The sequence below is a fragment of the Mesoplodon mirus genome (assembly GCF_964341445.2).
Source record: "Mesoplodon mirus genome assembly, chromosome: 12".
In the NCBI taxonomy this organism is placed as follows: Eukaryota; Metazoa; Chordata; class Mammalia; order Artiodactyla; family Ziphiidae; genus Mesoplodon; species Mesoplodon mirus.
Window position 1 is genome coordinate 60,894,958 of NC_138988.1, and position 22,376 is coordinate 60,917,333.

General features: G+C 40.0%; 1 protein-coding gene and 1 pseudogene across 2 annotated transcripts in view; both read right to left on the reverse strand.

Moving 5' to 3' along the window:
- The window catches only part of KHDRBS2 (KH RNA binding domain containing, signal transduction associated 2), a gene marked incomplete at its 3' end in the record, with an annotated part of 651,690 nt that overhangs the window by 253,896 nt on the left and 375,418 nt on the right, over positions 1-22,376 (reverse strand). The window lies entirely within an intron of this gene.
- Positions 13,831-15,591, reverse strand: LOC309813181 (CAP-Gly domain-containing linker protein 3-like; annotated as a pseudogene). The gene has a single exon. The product of its transcript is annotated as a CAP-Gly domain-containing linker protein 3-like (transcript).

Consider the following 22,376-nt stretch of genomic DNA (forward strand, 5'->3'; position numbering starts at 1 on the left):
CTAGTTTTATACAGAGAAACTGAAGTTGCTTCTTTTACAAAGGAAGTACTCAGCAGGAAATCAGATGAGAATCGCTGGGATATCACTTTATATGTTAGCTAGAAAAGGAAAGATAACAATATAAAACAAGATCTTGGAAGGTACCAAGGTCATGGTTGCTAATAAGAGGATTACTGAAAAACAACTTTAGTGGTATAAGTATGTATAGATTGTTAATGACTGCATAATACTCAAATAGTCCCTGATGCATAAACTGAAAAGGGGCAGTCCCAAGGACCAAAGTAGATACTGTGTTAAAATAATTAAAAAGTGAAAACAAATATCAGTTTCAGACAACTGGGAAGCTATGCAATCCAACTAAAAACCTTGAGGGGCAATGTTTAAAAATAAATAATTTTCTATGTGTTCTAGCACTGGGCTGATGGAGAATGACAGCCATAGCAGAAGGCACACTTCACAGTAACAGCCAGAGATTTGGTCAAAGTCAAAGGGACGATCTCAATCCTTCATCAGTGGAAATGTATCCGTCATTTAAATAGGACCAAAGAGTGGATCTGAGTCACTGAAGATGAATGCTGTCTTCAAAAAACAAGTGTCAGTCTTACCTGTTTCTCCTTTTACTAATACACGTGAATGCACACACACACACCCTGGTAGAACGGTACAAAACTGAGTAATTGATAATTTTGCCTAATGGGCAATCCAAGTAAATTCTTTTTCAGTAAAGATGTGTTTATGTGAAAGCCATGAGCTCTCTAGGAGTTGAGACGAGAAATATTTGTGGAAATATCTGGGTTAACATAAATGATGCCTGAGGTCTGGTAGTGGACACTTGAGCCAGGTTAGCTCTGCACTTGTGAGTTATAGTAACAGCACATGGAAACCGTGCACTCACCTGCACAGCCCGGTCTAGAAGATGGAGGGGATGCATTAAGCCTACAAGCATTTCTAAAGCACAGCTTTACCTCATGGTCCAAAAACTGCCTTGTTCACAAGCAAAAGTACTAGTCACTCCAAAGCACTTACTTTTTTATTTTTAACATGTTGCTTTCTCATTTATCCTGTTCAGCACCTGATTATAGTGGTAATGGGCTCAAGACAGTTGATTGACAGAAGAGCTATATAAAAAATTATAGTTTTTAACAATTACTCAATTTATACCTCTTAATTTTCACATTTAAGCAACAACCAAACTGAAGAATAAGCATGTCTACTATTTTATTAGGTACAGGGAATGTGATGAATTGCTACTTCTGACTGAACTGAGAAGCCACCATGAAAATGAAAAATTTATTCCGTAATTTTCCCATGTAATATTCCTAATTTGAAAGCAGATCATTGCAGCTTCTTATCTAAGAAAAATCCATGGACTCCCAAAGGTCTTTATGAATTATAAAAAGAGAGAGATTCTCATTTTTGGCAACATTGAGGGTTGAGACAAAAATTAACAAATAGATAAATTCACACATGCAAAATTTACTTTAGAAAATATCTTTATGCCAGAATTAGAAAATATATTATTGTGGATATTAACATGAACATTTGACACTACAGGTTAAGTTAGTTCTTACTGTAAGCAAAACACTACTGTTAGTATATAATCAAGTTTCTTATGAGTTCAGCTAGATATACTCTGTTTTAAAAACTGGATCATCTTCCAGGGTTGTAGTGGTGAAGTGAATGCAGAACTCTAAATACAGGTATAACTGACTTAGAATATGAGTTGCTCTGTTCTGAAATCATATTGCTCCCAAGGCCATGGTACACAAGAGCAACTCTCAGTCAATGACCAAATGTGGTTGAAATGCTAAAATAGGCCCATTCTTGGGAGTCACAGTTCTCCTCTGCCTGTGTCTCAAGGATTCCTAGACAGCTGGGATGAATTTCCCTTTAATACAATTGCTTCTGTGCTGTCTATGACCTCTTTCCTTTGGGTCAGATATTCTAGTGTGAGGGCTCTCTAGTCTTCCTTGGCTCCCTCCTTATTTTATTTATTTATTTAGTTTTTTGGTCACAAGATCATTTTTCCTAATGAACTCCTTACATGTTTAATCTCAACTAATCCTGATTCTGGGAGGACCCAAACTACCACACAGAATGTTGACAAAATCAAGTTCCTAAAATTACAAGCTGAGAGCTTTTGTAAATCCATTGATGTTAATGCTGGTGGAACCTATTCTGTTCAACATACCTTATACTCTGATTAATTGGAGTATTTGCCATTCTCTTACTTTAAAATGGTTACATACAGATTAAACATGGAACTGATTACTGACTAGCAAAAAGGGTAGTAATCAATGTTTATTTTAAGAAAGTAAATTTTTTGTCATCCAATTTTCTAAATCACTTCACTTCATAAAAATGTATGAAAGAGTCAGAAATAGAGTGAACAAACACAAGGCATGTTTTGGGCTTTGGCTGACATAGATGAATTGTAGAAAGAGGGAGAAGGCTGCTTGGTGTGTGCATGTGTGTGGTGAAGTGAGAGAGAGAAAGAGAGGTTGGGCAACCACAAGCTGTTCAAGAGTGCCTTAGTGCAAGTTATACTGTATGACTTGGGAAGGTAGGAATAAAATAAGTGTTTTTTTGTGTGTGTTTTTTTTTTGTTTTTTTTGCGGTACGCGGGCCTCTCAGTGTTGTGGCCTCTCCCATTGTGGAGCACAGGCTCTGGATGCGCAGGCTCAGCGGCCATGGCTCACGGGCCCAGCCACTCCACAGCATGTGGGATCTTCCTGGACCAGAGCATGAACCCATGTCCCCTGCATCGGCAGGTGGATTCTCAACCACTGCGCCACCAGGGAAGCCCTAAAATAAGTTTTAAATGCAGAAATGGCTAGAAGTATAATGACACCACTAACCAAAGAAAGAAAGGAATGAAAAAAGTTTAGAGGTAGAGAATTTATATTTTGTCTCGATAATCTTAAGCTTAAAATACCAAGGAGACATTAAAGTTTACCTTAGAAATTCAGATCTGGGTCAGGGGAGTAAATCTGAATGTCATTTGCACACACTTGTGATAAATGAAACATGGAGATTGCCTAAGAGAATAGCAAAATAATGTAGTGACAAACATTTTCTAATCATACCTCATACTTTTAATACAAATTTATATCACTGAAGAAAATCAGTTGACTTATTACAATATTATGATCATTAAATGGCCAGGTCTTTAATAAACTCAAGTTTTTCTAATTAGACAACTAAAATATATATACCACTGTATTTATAGTAATGAAGCATCTAGCTGTCTCAAATAAATACAAAAGAATTTTAAATGCCCAAATGTAGAGATACTGAAACTCTAAGTATTTTCTAGACTGAATATATCCTGTGTGTTATTTTTATGATATAAATATAATTTTCTAACCCCCCAAATCTTTAATTGTATATTATATGCTTATATCCAGCTTTTCATTAAGCACATATCTAACTTTGAATTAATCTTTCATCACTAGGACATGAGTCCAGATGAAACTAGATCATCCTGTTGAACATTTAATTGTGGCGTATATTGCTGATGCTTCAGTTACATAAAATCTTAAAAATACTCATAAACAAAATATTCCAAGATTGCCTTGTAAATGTGATCTTATTAGAAATCTACTACAGCCTGAGTTGGAGACTAGATGGTGGAGTAGAATGACTTGAGCTCACCTCCTCTCAAGAAAACACCAACAACACAACTAAATGCTGAACAACCATCAACAAAGAAGACTGGAATCTACCAAAAAAAGATATTCTACATCCAAAAACAAAGAAGAAGCCACAATGAGATGGTAGGAGGGGCACATGTGCGATATAATCAAATCCAATATTCACTGGGTGGGTGACCCACAAACTGAAAAATAATTATATCACGGAGGTTCTCCCACAGTAGTGAACATTCTGAGCCCCACATCAGGCTCCCCAGCCTGGGGGTCTGGCATTGGGAGGAGGAGCTCCCAGAGCATTTGGCTTTGAAGGCCAGCAGGGCTTGATCTCAGGAGCTCCACTGGACTTGTGGAAACAGGGACTCCACTCTTGGAGGGCCCACACAAGTTCTTATGCACACTACCCAGGGAAGAAGCAGTGAATTCATAGGAACCTGGGCTAGACCTACCTGTTGGTCTTGAAGGGTCTCCTGGGGAGGTGGGGGGGGCAGGTGTGGCTCACTGTATGAACAAGGACACTAGTGGCAGAGATGCCAGGGAGTACTAATTGGCATGAGCCCTTCTGGAGGCTGCCATTTTGATGCCAAGACCTGGAATCACCCAACAAACTGTAGGCTCCAGTCCTGGGATGCCTCAGGCCAAATAACCAAGAGGGCAGAGACACAGCCCCACCCATCATCAGACAGGCTTGTGAAAGTCTTACTGATCCCACAGCTTCCTGTAAACACACCACTTGACACAGCCCTGCCCACCAGAGGGACAAGACCCAACTCCACTCACCAATGGGCAGGCACAAGTGAGTGGAGGAAGGAAGGAAGCCTGCACAAGTGTCTAGACCAGCCTCACCCACCAGGAGCAGATAGCAGAAGCAAGAGAAACTAGAGCCCTGCATCCTGTGGAACAGAGACAATGAACACAGGCAAAATGAGATGGCAGATAAATATGTTCCACATGAAGGAACAAAATAAAACCCCAGAAGAACAACTAAATGAAATGGAGATAGGCAATTACCTGAAAAATAATTCAGAGTAATGAAAGCAAAGATGATCCAAGATCTTGGAAAAAAAATGGTGGCACAGACTGAGAAGATGAAGAAATGTTTAAAAAAGACCTAGAGGGTATAAAGAACAAACAGTGTTGAAGAATACAATAACTGGGAATTCCCTGGTGGTGCAGTGGTTAAGAATACACCTGTAAATGCAGGGGACATGGGTTCTAGCCCTGGTCCAGGAAGATCCCACATGCCATAGAGCGAATAAACATGTATGCCACAACTACTGAACCTACACTCTAGAGCCTGCATGCCACAACTACTGAAACTCGCATGCCTAGAGTCCACGCTCCACAACAAGAGAAGCCACTGCAATGAGATGCCCACATGCCACAATGAAGAGTAACCCCCACTTGCCACAACTAGAGAAAGCCCACATGCAGCAGTGAAGACCCAATGCAGCCAAAGATAAATAAATAAATAAACATTAAAAAAAAATACAATAACTTAAATGAAATATACATTAGAAGGAATCAGTAGCAGAATAAATGAGGTAGAAGAACGGATAAGTGACTTGGGAGTTAGAATGGTGGAATTCACTGCTGTAGAACAGAATAAAGAAAAAAGAATGAAAAGAAATGGAGACAGCCTAAGAGACCTCTGGGACAACATTAAATGCAACAACACTTGCATTATAGGGGTCCCAGAAGGAGAAGAGAGAGAGAAAGGACCTGAGAAAATATTTGAAGAGATTATAGTCAAAAACTTCCCTAATATGGGAAAGGAAATAGTCAATCAAGTCCAGGAAATGCAGCAAGTCCCATACAGGATAAACCCAAAGAGGAACACACCAAGACACATATTAATCAAATAGTCAAAATTAAAGACAAAGAGAAAATATTAAGAGCAACAAGGGAAAAGTAATAAATAACATATAAGGGTTATCAGCTGATTGTTCAGAAGAAACTCTGCAGGCCAGAGAGGGGTGGCATGATATATTTAAAGTGATGAAAGGGAAAAACCTACAACCAAGAATACTCGACCCAGCAAGGCTTTTGTTCAGATTTGATGGAGAAATCAAAAGCTTTACAATGAACAAAACCTAAGAGAATTCAGCACCACAAAACCAGCTTTACAACAAATCCTAAAGGAAATTCTGTAAGCTGAAAAGAAAAGGCCACAACTAGAATCAAGTAAATTATGAATAGGAAAGCTCACAAGTAAAGGCAAATATAAAGTAAAGGTAGGAAATCAACCATACACAAATATGATATCAAAACCAGCAATAGTGAGAAGAGGAGAGTACAAAGGCAGGATATTGGAAATCATTGGAAATTAAGAGACCAGAAACTTATAACAATTTTATAAAGCAATCTTTTATATATACTGCTATATAAAAACCTTATGGAAACTGCAAAGCAAAAAACTACAATAAACTCACACAGAAAAAAAGCAACCCAAACACAACACTAAAGATAGTCATCAAATCACATGAGAAGAGAACAAAAGAGGAAGGAAAGAAAAAAGGCCCACAAAAACAAATTCAAAACAATTAAATAAATAGCAATAGGAACATACATATAGATAATTACCTTAAATGTAAATGGATTAAATGCTCCAACCATAAGACATAGACTGGCTGAATGGATATAAAAATAAGACCATGTGTATGCTGTCTACAAGAGACCCACTACAGATCTAGGGACACATACAGACTGAAAGTGAGGGGATGGAAAAGAGCTATTCCATGTAAGTGGAAATCAAAAGAAACCTGCAGTAGCAATGCTCATATCAGACAAAATAGACTTTAAAATAAAGACTGTTACAAGAGACAAAAAAGGATACTAAATAATGATCAAGGGATCAATCCAAGAAGAAGATATAACAAGTGTAAATATATATGCACCCAGCATAGGAACACCTCAATATATAAGGCAAATGTTAACAACCATAAAAGGAGAAATTGACAGTAACACAATAATAGTGGGAGACTTTAACATCCCACTTACATCAATGGACAGATCATCCAGACAGAAAATCAATAAGTAAACAGAGGTCTTAAATGACACATTAGACCAGATGGACTTAATTGTTATTTATAGAACATTCATCCAAAAGCAGCAAAATACACATTTTTATCGAGTGCACATGGAACATTCTCCAGGATTGATCACATGCTGGGTCACAAAGCAATCCTTTTAGAATTTAAGACAACTGAAATTGTATCAAGCATCTTTTCTGACAACAACACTATGATTTTAGAAAGCAACTACAGGAATTAAACTTTATGAAACACAAACACGTGGAGGCTAAACAATATGCTACAAAATAACCAATGGATCATGTAAGAAATCAAAGAGGAAATTTAAAAATACCTAGAGACAAGTGATAACAAAAATAAGATGATACGAAACCTATGAGACACAGCAAAAGCAGGTCTAAGAGGAAAGTTTATAGCAATACAAGCTTACCTTAGGAAACAAGACAAATTTCAAATAAATAACCTAACCTTACACCTAAAGCAACTAGAGAAAGAAGAACAAACAAAACCTACAGTTAGTAGAAGGAAAGAAATTGTAAACATCTGATCAGATATAAAAGAAGTAGAGATGAAAAAAACAGTAGGAAAAATCAATGAAATTAAAAGAGGATTCTTTGAAAAGATAAACAAAATTAATAAACCTTTAGTCAAAGCCATCATGAGAAAAAGGGAGAGGGCTAAAATCAATAATATTAGAAATAAATCCAATCCAAAAATGGGCCGAAGACCTAAATAGACATTTCCCCAAAGAAGACATACAGATGGCCAAGAAGCACATGAAAAGCTGCTCAATATTACTAATTATTAGAGAAATGCAAATCAAAACTACAATGAAGCATCACCTCACACCAGTTAGAATGAGCCTCATAAGAAAATCTACAAACAACAAATGCTAGAGAGGGTGTGGAGAAAAGGGAACAGTTTTGCACTGTTGGTGGGAATGAAATTTGATACAGTCACTATGGAGAACAGTATGGAGGTTCCTTAAAAAACTAAAAATAGAATTACCATATGATCCAGCCATCCCACTACTGGGCATATACCCAGAGAAAACCATAATTCAAAAAGACACATGCACCCCAATGTTCATTGCAGCACTATTTACAATAGCCAGGTCATGGAAGCAACCTAAATGCCCATCAACATATGAATGGATAGATAAAGAAGTTGTGGTACATACATACAATGGAATATTACTCAGCCATAAAAAGGAACGAATTTGAGTAATTTGTTGAGACGTGGATGGATCTAGAGACTGTCATACAGAGTGAAGTAAGTCAGAAAGAGAAAAACAAATATCATATATTAATGCATGTATGTGGAACTTAGAAAAATGATACAGGTGAACCAGTTTGCAGGGCAGAAGTTGAGACACAGATGTAGAGAACAAACGTATGGACACCAAGGGGGGAAAACCATGGTGGGGAGGAGATGGTGGTTTGCTGAATTGGGTGATTGGGTCTGACATGTATACACTGATGTGTATAAAATTGATGACTAATAAGAACCTGCAGTATAAAAACACAAACAAACAAAAACTAATACTAAACTTTCCTTGGGTTATTTGTATGGAAATATGTTAATATAAATGTTTCAGACATTACGTGAAATTTCTAAAAATCTTATATGTTCTGGTATAATGTTATAAGTCATAATTCTAGTTATTACTTTAAAATGTATATCTCAGAAATAACTAAATTTCCTTGTCAACTGCATTATTATGAACTTTCATCAAATCTTTAACCATGGTCATTTTAAAGTCTTTTGTCCTTTACAGACAGTTCTGGGTGTACTCTGATGCTTTTGCAAAAATGTTCCTATGAAAGGGTTTCATCTTCAAGGAATTCATGGAAAAGACTCTGACAAGTACAGGTTTCTGGTAACTGGCTATACTGTTGAATTGAATGAATAAGCATTTTCAGAACTCTAATGGAAAACTGATGAATTCATAAAAGTGTTAACAAAAGATCAAGATGAAAAAAAATTAATTACATGGGACTGAGTGAACTGATGAGGACGATTATAATTTTTGTGACTTTCTGTTTGAATAAAAAAAAATCCCCCAAGGGCTCAGAGGCAAAAAACATACAAATCAATTTTCATTGCAAAGTAAGGGAGCTGTTACAGTTGAGGATTACTGGACTGAATGTCAGTATTATGACATAGTATGAGTGTGTTTTGTGTTTGGTAATTGAAATCATTGTTGCTTTTGTTGTGGTCATCCATTTACAATGCTTGGTGTCAGTTTATTTATCTCTTGTAAAAATAAAATACAGTGTGTGTGTGTGAAAAAATAAAAAAATAAATGATTCCCAAAAAGTTGCACTTTGTGCAACTACCGAATTTCAGACAACAAGCTAGAATCGATCTTCTAACTCAGATAAAAGTTCTGAATATATATGAATATATATATATATATATATATATATATATATATATATATATATATATATATATATATATGTGGTTGAGGGAGTATCTAACAATATTTACAAAAACAAATCTATCCTGTAACTGTATTTGCTTCAAAATAATGTGAAGGAAGAAGGATAGAGATGAAAACAAGAGTGGCCAAATAGCTGGAAGATATTATGACCAGGTGATAAATACAATAGGGTAATTTTTTATACACTCTTATTTTGATGTATGTTTGAAATATTCCATAATAAAAATTTAAAAACAAACAAATAAAAAAGAAGTTACAACTGACACCACAGAAATATGAAGGATCATGAGACTACTACAAGCAACTCTATGTCAATAAAATGGACAACCTAGAAGAAATGGACCAATTCTTAGAAAGTTACAATTTCCCAAGACTGAACTAGGAAGAAATAGATAATTTGAACAGATGAATCACCATTACTGAAATTGAAACTGTGATTTAAAAACTCCCAACAAACAAAAGTCCAGGACCAGGTGGCTTCACAGGAAAATTCTATCAAACATTTAGAGAAGAGTTAACATCTATCCTTCTGTAACTGTTCCAAAAAATCACAGAGGAAGAAACACTCCCAAACTCATTCTATGAGGCCACAATCAACCTGATACCAAAACCATACAAAGGTACCACAAAAAAGAAATTTACAGGCCAATAGCAAAAATCCTCAACAAAATACTAGCAAACCAAATCTAACAATACATTAAAAAGATGATACACCATGATCAAGAAAGATTTATCTCAGGGATGCAAGGATTTTTCAATAACCACAAATCAATCAGTGTGATACACCACATCAACAAACTGAAAAATAAAAAAAAAATATATGATCATCTCAATAGAGGCACAAAAGGCTTTTGATAAAATTCAACACCCATTTATAATAAAAACTCCAGAAAAAAAACATGAGGGTATCCTACATCAACATAATAAAGGCCATATATGACAAACTTACAGCTAACATCATACTCAATGGTGGAAAGCTGGAAGCATTTCCTCTAAGATCAAGACAAGGATGTCCACTTTTACCACTTTTATTCAACATAATTTTGTCCAGTCCTGCTCAGCTTAATGATGATTCAAGAGAAGGCTGAAAGCCTTTATGAAGACTTGAAGAAGAAACATAGCAAAGAATCAGAGGTGCATCTTTTAATGCCAGTCATGACTGGTTTCATTGGTTCAAGGCTAGAACCAACCTTCACAACGTAAAGGTAAGTGGTGAGGCAGCATGTGCATATATGGTAGATGCCCAGGAATTTCCTGAAATGCTTTGAGAAATTATTGATGAAGGTGCATATTTACCCGAGCAGGTTCTTAAAGTGGGTGACACACGACTGTACTGGAAGAGGATGCCAGACGAAAGTTATATCTGTTAAAGAAGAAAAGTTGATGCTAGGCTACAAAGCAGCAAAGGATAGGCTAACTCTGTTGTTTGATGACAATGCTTCTGACAATATGAAGCTGAATCATCTCTTAGTTTACCATTCAGAGAATCCAATAACCCTTAAAAACATACCCAATGGCTCTCTTCCTGTTGTGTGGAAGAGTAACCCCAAAGCCTGGGTTACACAGGCCATTTTCCAGGACTGGTTTTTCCACCAATTTATCCTGGAGTTAGAGAAATATTGCTTGGAGAAGTATGTCCCATTCAACATTCTTTTGCTACTTGACAGTGCTCCAGGCCACCACCACCCCACCTCCATTCATGGACGGCTTTCATTCCAACATCAAAGTAGTGCATCTGCCACCTAATACTACATCACTCATCCAACTATGGACAAGGGAGTTAGAGCGACTTTCAAGAAATATTATTTACATCACACTTTTTGTCAGGCAGTAAAGGCGAGTGATGAATCAAGAACAACGCTGCAACTATTTTGGAAGGACTATAACATCTACAAGGCCATAAAAAACATTGACTTTGCTTGGCGTGAGGTTACAGTCATCACCATGAATGGGGTTTGGAAGAACATTTGACCACAGTTTTTTCATGATTATCATGGATTTGAGAAGGTGAATAAGGATTCCAAAGAGGTCTTCAGCAATTCAGTGACCCTCAGTGAGAAGCTGGAGCTAGATCTGCAAGAGGATGACTTCACTGAACTCCTTGCTGTGCAACATGAGGAGGTTACTAATGAAGACCTGATGGAATTGGATGTCGACAGAAAGGATGAAGAGAGACAACAGGTAGAAAAAGTAACCGAAGAGCTGAAGAGATTCACAACACAGGAAATGGCAAGGGGATTTTCTTTATTTGAGGAGGCACTGTTCGTTTTTGAGGCACAGGACCTGAACATAGAATGATACACGAAGGTTGCAGCAGCCATTCAGAACGCTATCCAGTGCTACAGTGTCATCTATGAGGAGGAAAAAAAGAGCTACTACCCAGTGATAGCTACTACTATCATTTTTTCAAGAGGGCAGATAGAATTGAATCCAGCAAGGAACCAGAACCTGTGCCATGAACATCAGCCATTAGTGAAATTGCAGCTTGCCCTCCATCTCCTATTGCTGCTCACCCTTCAGCTCTACCATCTCCCATCTCCTCTCCCTCTTCCATTCAGTAACTCTCCTTGCCTGTTCACTGGATACCAGCCCCTGTATGCCAGCTATTGTACTATCTACTGAACTTTTCAAGGTACTATACTGTAAGATTGAAAATGTTTTATTTTACGTTTGTTTGTTTATGTATTATTTGTGTGAAAAGTATGATAAACCTGTCACAGTACAGTACTATATAGCTGACTGTGTTAGCTGGGTACCTAGGCTAAATTTATTGGACTTATAAACAAATTGGACTTACACTCTTAGAGTGGAACTGGTTGATATGTAGGGGACTTAGAGTAATTTAATACTTTGGCATATAATATATACCTTAATTTACAAGTATAAAAAATGAACTCTTGGTTAACACAAAACTGATGATAGTTATTGGTACTGATACATTGACCTAAGGGGCGCAAATTCTTAACAAAGAAATCATCATGATAAGGATATGTTTAAAGGAGAGTGCAAATTCTGCACATGAATAAGGTTGATAGAATATGGACTACATGGGTGATTTTTACCAATAATCTTGCAATTCCAGTCCTTCCCTGGACATGAAAAATTTATATATTCAAGACAGTAAAACATCTAACCAGCTGGAATTTTAAAAGTGCCTAAAGAAGTTTTCTTAAAATAAATAATCCATTTACTTATTAAATGTATTTTATTTATTTATTTATTTTTTGCCACAGACACATCTTTATTAAAGGGATAGGGGTCATGCTGAGTTTGGAGACATGAAGTGAAGGACAGTCATGAGCTCTCCTTGGTTTCAGGGTCTGCCCTGGACCCCCTAGGTCTTCAGGATCTCCATCAGGCTCTTAGTCTGACCAGGATGCTGTGAAGTCCTTCAGTGCCAGTAACTTAGGTTTGGTGTTTTGGACTTGTGACCAGAATGTACATTGAAATGGGGGGTCCAGGATTTGGGATCCCCTCAATGCCTTGGTGTCCCTCATGTATTAAAGATGTAGGCTTGAAGATCTGGGGCATTGCAGCTGGGGCTCTTGGAATTTTGGTGTCTAAAGATCCATGAACTCAGGGCATTGAATTCCTCTGGTTTCCAGGGATGAGAATTCCTGTTTGTTGTCCCCTAGTGCCTACGAATAGGGCTTGAGGTGCCCCGGGGGCCCGGGATGCATATCCAGACTAGTCTCCTCCATCCCAGGCATAAGGACCTCCATGACTGGGGTTTCCTAGAGGCTTGGATTTTTTTTAATTTGGGAGTCCTGGGGGATTTGGGGTTTCCATGATTTGGGGGTCCTGGGAGTTAGGGTTTTGGAGCCTCCTAGGGGCTGTAGGACTTGGGGACACAGGAAAGTCTGGGACATGACATGTACTCTCGGGTTTAGGATCCTCAGAGTCCCAGAATGGGGCCTCCAAATTTTGGGGTCCCCCAAAGGGGGAAATAATTACTTAAAATGTAGAGAAATTTCTGAGAGCCTGGCCAGAACAGGTGCTGTGGGCTGCATGGGGTGGGCTTCATACAAGATACTGGGTGTTTCTTGAGGGTGCAGAGGACAGGAAGACTTGGCGGCCCTGTAATTAGCACTTCCAGGACCGTTTGGTACCTGTAAATTGGAGGTGACAGTGGGCTGGTTAATGTAGGTCTCTTCTTGAGGGGTAAGAGCAGGGGGTTTTGTTAATGGAGGGAGTCTCTGATTGCAGTGTAAGGGTTTGGGGGTGACTGTGGGGGTCAAAATATCTTGAGGGGACTGATGTTAAATGTGAGTCTGTTACTCTGTTGCTCTGGGGGTGTTTCTTTCAAGGGGACTTGATGGGGGCGTGGGGGGAATCTTTGTTAATAGGGAAGGGTTCTGAGCCAGTGACTCAGGAATGTTCTGCTGTAGAGCATTATGTAGAGAAAGTTCCCGTCATTTGAGGTGATGTGGAAATCTGTTACTGGGGGGTCTGATCTGAGGGGTTGGGAGTAGCCTAAAGGTACTACACTCAGGGAATCTCTTTCTGGGTAACATAAGGTCTATATTTGGGGGGTTATCACAGGGGAATCTGTTAATAATGGGGCCTTAGTGATCGAGGGCTGGCTAATGGGGTCTCTCTTCTGGATACGTTACTGAGAAATGCTATCTCAAGTGACTAGGGGGCTCCTTGTGTCAGGAGATTCTAGAAGGGGTTCTGTGTCTCTGTGGAATGTCCAGAGCCTCTAAGACTGCATCTCCTCCCTCAGTATCCAGGGAAACCAGCAGAAGAAGAGCAACCTGGAGATGGAGCTCTCTGATGTGATGTCCTTTGGGGTCCAGACTGTTGTGAAGGTGTTTTGGTCTGCATCATTGCCACTTGATTCAATTTTGGCTCCAACACTGTCCCCAGGGGTGTCAGTGGATCCACCAATCCTCTGAATTCCAGATGCTGGTGCAAAGACTCCATGCCGAAGGGGGCAGATGAAGTACCAGACACCAAAGACAGAGCCATCGTGCTTGTTGATGGTCTAGCTGGATGCCATACCAGTAACCTGGGACAAAATCTGGCTTCCTGCAGAAGTGCACAATCCCTTGCTTCTGGCCTGTGATGAGGATTTGGTCTCCAACCTCAGCCTTGGCTCCCTCACACTGCTGCAGGCCACCCAGAGTCAGGGCTGATGGGGACCTCTTCTTACCTTTGTGTTCCCTGCGATCTTTGCCAGTGACACAGGAGAAGTCCATCCAGGGAGTCCAAGGTGTAGAGGTGACGGATCATGAAGGTGTGCCCACTGCCTTGGAGATCTTGGACAAAGAGGCAAAGAGACCCTGCTTGGGAGGGCAGATGAAGTACTAGACACCCCCAACACTGCCATCTTTCTCGCCCTCAGGTTCATCAAGCTGCATGTCCACTCACCAGCCATTGGCAAACTCTGAGGTCTCGCAGAACCGCAGCTGTGGGTCTTCTGGCCATCCAGTAGCACGCAGTCTCCCAGGTGCAGGTCCAGTGTGCTGAGCATGGCATTGCCTGGGATGTTGTCATAGTTAGGTAGTGTGACCCTAGGGAGGGCTCAGGAGAGTGGCACAGCCTCCTCCAGTAGCGTCCACAGCTCCTTGGCCACCAGCGCCCCTCAGCCTTGTCCAGGGATATGTCCATGGGACAACTCCTCTGGGACCACCTCCGCTGGCACGGGTCCCTTTCGGTTCCGAAGTGCCGGGTTGGTGCCATGTTCCAGCAAATTATTTGGCCGCGCCCAGGCATGGGCTGGAAGCAGAGATGTGCAGGGCTGAGCCGTGGCTGAAGTCACTGCACTTGGAGCTCACCACTCGGGACCGTACACCCTTCAGTAACATGTGCACGAGACCGGGCATGTCGAAATAGGCTGAGTAGTGGGGCATGTTCATGTTGGTCCAGCAGCTGCACAGGGTCACATCTGTGCCCAGCGCCAGCAGCTGCTGCAAGAGACGCACAGCCGCCATGGGGAACTCGACTCCATGGGCCCCAGCCTTGCACGTATAATGGAGCAGTGTCATGTTAGGTCAGCCCATCACATGGCAGCCTCATCGCAGAATCTCATTGCCAATGACATCGATCTTGTACTGGACTTGGGGCACCCACTGATGCACAGTGGCGAACAACTCAGCGATGGTGGTCTGCGGGTCACACAGAATCTCTTGAAAGGCAGGGTTGTTGGGTTCAAAGAAGGTGAAGGCGTACTCCTGGGGGTGGGGTCTGGTGCTGAGGAGTAGACTTCTGCCAGCTCTCCTGGGTGGGGCTGGGGGGCTCAGGGACAGGCTCATAGTCCTCCTCATCTTCTTCGTCCACCCTGAGTGGTGGGGCCATGCGGATGGGACCTGTCTTAGTCATGGTCCTTAGTGGCCCTAAGGGGGCAGGTGCAGAGTTGGGGGTGGCCTTCAGGCAAATTCTCGGGTGAATGGGGCTGAAGACCAAAGCTGAAATCGGGGAAACTGGAGTAACTGGGTGTCAGCATCTGGGGAAGTGATGGGGAAGAAAGAGACTGAGAGAAGGGGACAAGGCACAGACGCAGATGAGAGATGGGGTGGAGAGGGCTATTCAATGTATTTTTGAGCAGCAAGTAGTGCCAGGCACTGAGGTAAGTGCTGAGGACACAGTACAGAAAAGGCCTGAACCAGTGGAGCATAAGTGAGTGTAGATACTGCATCCCTATACTTGTTCAGGAAATGTTAGAGCAAGCAACTTTCAGCAACATACCTGGGCAAGGACAGAGGCCTTCTTAAAACCCTCTGAGTCACTGTTCACCCAATTCCACTTTGATTCCTTCTGTTGGTTTAAAAAATTATTTATTGCCAATGTTATGCTAATGTTTTAGTGGCTGCTACTCTTTTGTTATATTTACTAGTTTTATTTTTATATTCTGCATATAAGTGATACCATACAATATTTGTCTTTCTCTCTCTGACTTATTTCACTAAACGTAATACTGTCCAAGTCCATCCACATTGCATGTATACTTTCAACTAGTGTTTTTGTTACTTTTGGATATATGCCCAGGAATGGAATTGCTAGATCATATGGTAGCTCTATTTTTAGTTTTATGAGAAACCTCCATACTGTTTTTTCCACGGTGGCTGCACAAATTTACATTTCCACCAACAGTGTACAAGGTTTCCCTTTTCTCCATATCATCACCAACATTTGTTATTTGTGTTCTTTCTGATGATAGCCATTCTGACAGGTGTGAGGTGATATCTCATGGTGGTTTTGACTTGCATTTCGCTGAAGATGAATGATGTTCATTATCTTTTCATGTTTGCCTGTTGACCATCTGCATGTCTTCTTTGGAAAAATGTCTATTCAGTTCTTCTGCCCATTTTTTAATCTGATTGTTTTCTTGATGTAGAGTTGCATGAGTTTTTTAAATATTTTGGATATTAACCCCTTATTTGTCATATCATTTGCAAATATTTTCTCCCATTCAGTAGGTTTTTGTTTTTGTGACTGCTACTTTAAAATTTTGTTTTATTAAAAAAAGTTGAACTCTAAAGTGAAAAAAAAAAGTATTAATTGAGGAGAGCTATGTAAATATCTCATGAAAAAATCTCTTCTAGAATTTCTCCTTTGTTTTCTCCCAAATAAAAATGCTGTGATGATTTCTTCTGCGTTATCTTTTAGTCAGGAAACAACAACCCACTCAGTCATGATAAGTTTTTAAAAAAAATATTTGAAAAGAGTATAAAGTATGCTTTGCCTGCCTTTTGAAAAAATGTTATACTTTTATTGGGCTTGCAGCTTCTAGCTACCTCCACTATAATCACAAAAACTCATTGCATAGTATTCTTCCTGAATATTTAATTATATTAGAATAGAGTAGTCCTTAAACATAATTAAAGTGCTACTTTTTCAAACAGTGTATTAGAGGAGAGCAGAATTGTTTGCCAGATGGGAAAGGTGAATCTGGCACGGAAGATGAGCAAAGGTGAGCTGGGATGAGAGTATCCAGTTACAGTGAAGGATGCTGAGTGAAAATTCCAGCTACTGAATACTAAAGAAGGGAAAAGAAGAGACAGTTGATAAAAAAAACTTTAGTTTCATGGTCAGTAACTGAGAAAATGGACTTGTTGTGGTATATGAGTGCAATACAGTAAAAGAAGTATTTGAAAAAAATATGTCAAAATACGATGTGACAGTTTCTAAGTAGTCTCATGAAATAAATCAGAATTGCAAAGTGAAAGAACACAGATTTAGAGTTTGAAGACCTGGGTGCTGTCCCTTATTCCTTTCTTTGCTTCATTGTTTTTGCCTCAATGGGAACCTCCTGTTGGATTGTTCAGCTGGGTTTCCCTTTCTCAATTTGGTAAGGTCTTTCAAATGGATGGTAAATGGTGTTTGCCTATCTGCAAGGTGGATTTTTTTCAGCATTCAGGAATAAAGACACAGACCTACTTGAGAATGGACTTGAGGTTATGGGGAGGGGGAAGGGTAAGCTGTGACAAACCGAGAGAGAGGCATGGACATATATACACTACCAAATGTAAGGTAGATAGCTAGTGGGAAGTAGCCGCATAAGACAGGCAGATCAGCTTGGTGCTTTGTGACCGACTGGAGGTGTGGGATAGGGAGGGTGGGAAGGAGGGAGATACAAGAGGGAAGGGATATGAGAACAGATTATATATATAACTGATTCACTTTGTTATAAAGCAGAAACTAATACACCATTGTGAAGCAATTATACTCCAATAAAGTTGTAAAAGGAAAAAAAATTCTTGTGCTAGAGCCCCTTTGTCAGGGGCAAACCTCTAAGCAAGGAAGACTTGGTTTGCTCTGGTGGACATGCAGGGGGTGGCAGGCTGGGCTGACCCTCTGAAGGGGGAACGGGACATCTCTCTCTTCTCAGGCTTCCCCCAGGACTCAATCCCACAGGACATCTGTATAGCTATCCTCAAGGGCACTAGAGTCAACTGCATCAGGCAGCCCCTCTCTCCTTCCTCCACAAAATGAACATACACAGCGAGTAGTCAGAGTCAATCCAATTCTGCATGTTGCTGAAGGGATTCACTGCAGGAAGCCACCAGATCCTCTCAGCCATCAGGGCATTGATGGTCCTTTTCTAAGGCTCCTTTCAGGGCTTGGATTTCCACCCTCCCTAACGCTGCATCTCAAAGGTTAAAAGTAATGCCTGCTTCCTTGGAATCACGTCCAACATCAGGTAGTATAAGACCCTTCAGCCTCCCTATCAATAAGCATGTGTCTGTCAAGTCCTTTCATCAAAGACATGGAAGAAGCATTGGGTTGACCAAAAAGTTCATTCGGATTTTTCCATAACGTCTCAGGGAAAAACCCAAACGAACTTTTGGCCAACCCAGTAATATCAAGAATTGGCATTCAGGTCATAATCTTTCCCCAGCCCCCTTCACCACTCATTTAAAACATTTATTCTGCAAACGCTCGTTGGGAGAAGGTAAACATTTAATTGTTCTATAAGAACATGCTCTAGGATCCATTAGCATTAAGTCTGTTCTCTGTGATGAAGGTTATCCTTTGATTTGTTTTTATCCCAATGAGAGAAATTGTAGGCTCTCAAGAGGTGGAGATCAGCTAAAGGAACTTCAGTTTTCCTTTAGTACCTATGAAATGCAGGGTTAGGCAACATCCGGATACTATCTACAATGCTCCTGTCCTTTGCCTGAAAATGGGCTTTTTACTTTGTTCTAAAGATCCAGAGTACCAACAAGGCTCATAGCACTCAGTGCTGGGGACAGAAGGTGGTTGTTTCTACTGAAACTGTACAGACATAACATGGCCAGGGCCAGGAAGGGAGCATTTGGCACTCTCTTACTGCCTTTCTCAGTGAAGAAATAGATTATTATTAAATATGTTAACATTATATAGATTAAATAATCAAATATGCTTATTTGTTATATATTTGTTCCAGGTTCTAAGAATACAGTAAACAAGATAGCCCTCATTGATCTTAGATACTAATGTGGGGAAAGAGATTAAAAAAAAAAAAGAAAGAAAGGAATAAACAAGCTCATTTCAGACAGTAATATGCTACTAAGAAAGGAATCAGGGCAACAGCACTGAGGGCCTGAGGAAGCAGGTTTAGAGGGGACGTCAGCCACAGTCTCTCTGAAGAGGTAACAAAGGACTGAGATCTGAATGAGAAGGAGCCTGGAGCACTGGTCTTCCAGGAGCCGGAACATAAGACAATGAGCCAGGAAAGAGTCGAACCTTTTTAAGGGACAGAGACAATGTCAGTGCATATATATCATGACTTTAGTGAACAGCAGAGAGAGTGATATTAGGTCAGATAAGCAGACAGGGGCTGAATCACAGTGGTTCTTCTTGGCTTTATTCTAAACATAATAGAAGGCCTAGGTAGTATTTATCTGGACAGTGAAATAATCAGTTTTATATCTTAAAGGGAATATTAGGGACATAATAAGGAAAATAGATTAAAATGGAACTAGACTGGAAACAGGACAGGGTTGGGACAGTGTTGAGCAGTGCACGTGCCAGTGCTGTCGTCTGTGCTGCCACAGTGAGAGGGGAGGAGAGTGAGCATTGATTCAAGGGTGATGCCTAGATTTCTGACTGTGCAAAGGATTTAATCGTGGTGTCATCACTGAGATGGGAAAGATAGTGAATGTGAGTTTCCTTCTTGTCTCTGTTCTTAAAAAGGAAAGCACCCTGCTTAAGAAAAAAATTTAAAAAGACAAAAGACAAAGACAATCATAAAAAGGAAAATAAATACCTTTACGTAAAGGTACCTAGGGATCAAAAATGGAGAGGTAGAAATTTGTTAGTTTGAGGTGAAAGAGAACAATCCAGGAAGATTTCCATGTATAAAGTGATGAAACCATGACAGGAAATTGATAGGGTTAGGGAACAGCTAATAATCCAGTTTTCCTAAAGTATCACATCTGAGGTGGACAGTAGACAGTATGTGGATAGAACACAGATTGGGATGCAGGGCTTGTGTTCTCAAGACAGTGAGCACTCACAGAATGACCTCACCAAGCATTGGCTTTGGAGAGACACTCAGGTATGTGGACGAGGGATCGGAGTCAGGGGTATGCTACTTAGCTGTTCTACTAAAACCTGATCATGGTAAGATCTTTCATAGCAGTCCAGACGTGAGACAAGAAAGGTTGAATGAGGAAAGAATTCAACTTTTGCTTTTAACTAGTTTTTGTCCCTTTGAACAAGTCATTCCTGGCCTTGTTTTCACATCTGGAAAATGAATAGGTAGTTGCAATCCTACTTGTGGAAAATGAACAACTTTATTAAAAAATGGACAAAATATATGAAAGACACTACACAAAAGAAGATATACAGGTTGCAAAGAAGCATATGAAAAGGTGATCAACAACCTGTGCCATTAAGCAAATGGAAATTAAAATAATGAGATATGAGCACACAACGATAAGAAAGACAAAAATTCGGGCCTCCCTGGTGGCGCAGTGGTTGAGAGTCCGCCTGCCGATGCAGGGGATACGGGTTCGTGCCCTGGTCTGGGAGGATCCCATATGCCGCGGAGCGGCTGAGCCCGTGAGCCATGGCCGCTGGGCCTGCGCATCCGGAGCCTGTGCTCCACAACGGGAGAGGCCACAACAGTGAGAGGCCCGCATACCGCAAAAATAAAAAAAAAAAAAAAAAAAAAAAAGAAAGACAAAAATTCAAAGCACTGACAACACCAAATGATAACAAGGCTATGAAGCAGCAGAAACTCTTATTTATTGTTGATGGGAATGCAAAATATGGTACGGCCACTTCAGAAGACATTTCGGTAGTACCTTACAAAACTAAATATACTCATCGTACAATCCAGCAATCATGCTCCTTGGTATTTACCCAAAGAGGTTGAAAATTAGTATGAATGTTTAGAGAAGTTGTATTCATAATTACCAAAATTTGGAGGCAACAAAGAAGTCCTTCAGTGGGTGAATGGGTAAATAAACTGGTATATCCTGACAGTCGGATATTATTCAGCGATTAAAAACTGTGAGCTATTAAGCCATGAATAGACTTGGAGTGAACTTAAGTATATATTACTAAGTGAGACAAACCAATCTAAATAGATAGTATATGATTCCAATTATATGACGTTCTTAAAAAGGCAAAACTATGGAGACAGTAAAAGAATCAATGGTAGCCAAGGGCAGTGGAGAGGGAGGGATGAATAGGTGGAGCACAGAGGATTTTTAGGTCAGTGAAACTGTTCTGTATGATACAATAATAGTGGATATATGTCTTAGTCATTCAGGCTGCTATCACAGAATACTGAGTGACCTATAAACAACAGAAATTTATTTCTCACAGCTCTATAAGTTAAGTCCAAGAACAAGGAGCTGTCATATTCAATGTCTGGTGAGGACCTACTTCTTGGTTCATAGATAAACTTCTTTTTCTCTGTGTCCTCAGATGGCAGAAGGGGTGAGGGATCTCTCTGAGGTCTCAAATAAGGGCTCAAATTTCATTTTATGAGGGCTCCACCCTCAAGATTTAATCACATCAAAGGCCCCTACCTCTTAATACCATCACATTGGTGGTTAGGATTTCAACATATGGATATTAGGGGGACTCTATAGGAATAAATGTCACTACGATTTTGCCAAAACTCTTAGAAAATATCCCCCACCAAGAGTGAGCCCTAATATAAACTATAGACTTTGGGTGATAATGATGTTTCAATGTAGGTTTATTAATTGTAACATCTGGTGGGGGATGGTGATAATGGAGGAGGCTATGCTTGGGGGTGGGGGGCAGAAGGTGTATGGGAAATCTGCGTACCTTCCTCTCACTTTTGTTGTGAACCTAAAACTGCTGTAAAAAATAAAGTTTATTTACAAAGGCAACCAGGATATGGCATGATGCTATGATATAAAGACCATATTTATCAAATTGAAACAGCTCATGCAAGCTTAACAAATTCTGGTGCTAGATAAATATGTCTTTGCTCATCAGAGGTAGGAGGCTGCTAAAACCTCCTCTTTCTGGGCTGCCTGGTCCTATTCATGGCTCCCCAGTGAGTGACAAATGTGGAAGCTCTACTACCCCCATTTATAGACTCACAGGTTAAGTGATGAATATGAGGCAAATCACAAGCAGGAATTTAGTGGTAGAAAACATTTTAAATGCCTCATATTTCTCATATTTATCCCAGTTAACTTACTCCTTTTTTATTTTCCTCTTGTCTGAGATCCTGTCAGCCTAGACCTACTCAGAAATTAAGCATGCTGGAATCAAACGAGCATAGATTTCTGAATCAGAGCTCCAAGTCCCTTAGTCTACATATATTATTATAGC